This window comes from Canis lupus, chromosome 1 (assembly GCF_003254725.2).
Source record: "Canis lupus dingo isolate Sandy chromosome 1, ASM325472v2, whole genome shotgun sequence".
Taxonomy (NCBI): Eukaryota; Metazoa; Chordata; class Mammalia; order Carnivora; family Canidae; genus Canis; species Canis lupus.
In genome coordinates, this window is record NC_064243.1 from 46,013,534 (window position 1) to 46,016,848 (window position 3,315).

General features: G+C 29.4%; 1 non-coding gene across 1 annotated transcript; it reads left to right on the forward strand.

Annotated features, from left to right (window-relative positions):
* The first annotated feature begins 2,185 nt into the window (after nucleotides 1-2,185).
* Nucleotides 2,186-2,287, forward strand: LOC112645785 (U6 spliceosomal RNA). The gene has a single exon (XR_003127253.1). It is a non-coding gene; the product is annotated as a U6 spliceosomal RNA (small nuclear RNA).
* The last annotated feature ends 1,028 nt before the right edge of the window (nucleotides 2,288-3,315 follow it).

A 3,315-nucleotide genomic window follows, 5' to 3' on the forward strand; every position in this document is an offset into this window, starting at 1 on the left:
TAACATAACACTAGATGTTAACTATACTGGAATTAAAATTAAAACTTAATTTAAAAAATTAATTAATTTTTTTAAAAAACTATCAGCAGAAACCTTTCAAGACAGGAAAGAATGGGATACATCTTCAAAGTGCTCAAATAAAAAACCTGCAAAGCAAAAATATGATGCCCAAGAAAGTTATCCTTCAAAAATAAAAGAGATAAAGATTTTCCCAACAAAAGTTGAGAAAATTTACCACAATACCTAAGAAATGCTAAGAAAGTTTCTCACACTTAAATGAAAGTATGCTAACTAGTAATATAAAAACATATGAAAGCATAAAATCCACTAGTAAAGGTAAGTATACAGTCAAATTCAAAATATCCTAATACTGCAATGGTGTTAAGTAAATCCATTTTAACTCTAGCATATAAGTTAATAGAAAAAAGTGTTCAAAATAACTATAGCTACAATATTTTGTTAATGGATACATAACATAAAAAGATGTAAATTGTGACATCAACATCAAATGTGAAAAGCAAGAACTTTTTTGTACAATTGAAGCTAAGTTGTTATCAGTTTTAAATAGACTGTTATAAATTCAGATATTATTATGAAGCTTCATGGTAATCACAAAGTAAAAGCCTATAATAGATACACAAATGATAAAAGGAAAACAAAGCATATAAGTACAAAAAAAATCAATTCACAAAGAAAATAGCAAGAGAGAAAGGAACCAAAAAATAATCAGAAAACATTTAAAATGGTGCTGGCAAGTCCTTACCTATCAATAATTACTCTAAATATAAATGGTTTAAATTATCCAATGAAAAGACAGAAGGACTAAATGGATTTTTAAAAACCAAAACCCAAGTATATGGTACATGCAAGAGACTTACTTCAGCTTTAAGGGTACCCATAGGCTAGAAGTGAAAAAATAGAAAAAGGTATTCCATACGAATGGAAACTAAAAGACAGCAGGGGTAGCTATACTTATATCAAACAAAGTGGACTTTAAGTCAAAAGCTGTAACAAGAGACAGAAAGGCCATTATATAATGATAAAGGGGTCAATTCATCAAGAGAATATAATGATTGTAAATATATTTGTACCCAATATCAGAGCACCTAAATATATTAAACAATTATTAACAGATCTGAAGGCAGAAATAGGCAGCAATGCAATAATAGTAGGGAACTTTAATACTCTTCTTTCAACAATGGGTAGATCATTCAGACAGAAAATCAATAAGGAAATAATGGACTTGAACTATACTTCAGACCAAAGGGACCTAACACGAATACAGAACATTCCATCCATCAGCAACAGAATATACATTCTTCTCAAGCACACACAAAACATTCTCTAGATTGCATGCTGGGTCCAAAAAAATGTCTTAAAAAATTAAGAAGAGTGAAATCATATCAAGTATCTTTTCCAACAAAAATAGTATGAAATTAAAATTAGTAAGGAAAGAAAAGCTGGAAAACTCACAAATATAGGGAAAATAAACAACCTACTTCTCAACAACCAATGGGACAAAGAAATCAAAAGAAATTTTTAAAAATCTTAAGACAAACAAAAATGGAAATACAACATATTGAAAGCTATAAGTTTTTAAAAAGCAGTTCTAAAAGAGAAGTAACAAACACCTATACTAAGAAAGAAAAAGATCTCATATAAACAATTTAAACTTACACCAAAGGAACTAGAAAAAGAAACACAAACTAAGCCTAAAGTTTGCAGAAGAAAAGAAATAATAAAGATTAGAGCAGAAACAAATTAGAAACCAGAAAGACAATAGAAAAGATCAACAAAACTAAGAATTGTTTTCTTAAAGAGATAAACAAAATTGACAAACCTTTAGCTAGACTAAATATGAAAAAAGAGAGATGACTTAAATTAATAAAATTATAAATAAAAGAGGAGACATTTCAACTGATACCACAGAAATATAATGAATCAGAAAACTACTATAAACAAATATATGCAAATAAAATAACTTATAAGAAATGGATAATTCCTAGAAACATACCAAGACTGAATCAGATAGAGGATAGATAGATAGATAGATAGATAGATAGATAGATAGATAGATAGATGATAGATAGATAGATATTGGTATATATAGTCATATATGTACTACATATATAATATTAGTAACTAATGAACAATCTGAAAGAGAAATTAAGAAAGCAATCCCATTGTGCTCGCTTCGGCAGCACATATACTAAAATTGGAATGATACAGAGAAGATTAGCATGGCTCCTGCGCAAGGATGACACACAAAGAAAGCAATCCCATTTACAATCGTAGCAAAGACAATAAAATATTCAGGAATAAATCTAACCAAAGGGGTTAAAGATCTATACATTGAGAACTATAATACATTGATCAAAGAAATTAAAGAAGACATAAATAAGGAGAAAGATATCTCATGTTCTTGAATTGAAAGAATTAATATTGTGGAAAGTCCATGCTATCCAAAACGATCTGCAGATTCAATGCAGTCCTAGCAAACTTCCAAAGGCATTTTTTACAGGAATGGAAAAACTATCCTAAAATTGGTATGGAACCACAAAAGTCCCCAAATAGCCAAAGCAATCTTGAGAAAGAAGCACAAAGCTAAAGACATCACACTTCCTGATTTCAAACTATATTACAGAACTACAGTAATCGCAACAAAATGGTACTGGCATAAAACAGGTACATAGACACATGGAACATAATAGAGAACCCAAAAATAAACCCACGCATATAAAGTCCACTAATTTTTGGCAAGGGCATCAAGAACACACAACAGGAAAAGGATAGTGTCTTCAGGAAATGGTGTTGGAAAAAACTGGGTATCCATATGCAAAAGAATGAAAGTGAACCTATATTTTATACCATATATAAAAAATTAACTCAAAATAGATTAAAGACTTAAATGTAATACCACAAAACTCCTAGAAGAAAACACAGGAAAAAGGCTCCTTGATATTGGGCTTGGTAATGATTTATTGGACAAGAGATAAAAAGCAAAGGCAACAAAAGCAAAAATATACAAGTGAAACTGTATCAAACTAAAGAGTTTCTGTACAACAAAAAAAATGAGCAATAAATTAAAAAGGCAACCTACAGAATGGGAGAAAACATTTGCAAGTCATTTATCCTATAATAGGTTAATATACAAAATAAACAAAGAACTACAACTCTATAACAAAAAAAATCCAATTTAAAAATAGGCGAAGGATCTAAGTAAATATTTTTTTCAAAAAAGACATACAAATGGCCAACAGTACATAAAAGGGTACTTTATGTCATAATTATCAGAGAAATACCTCATATCAACTC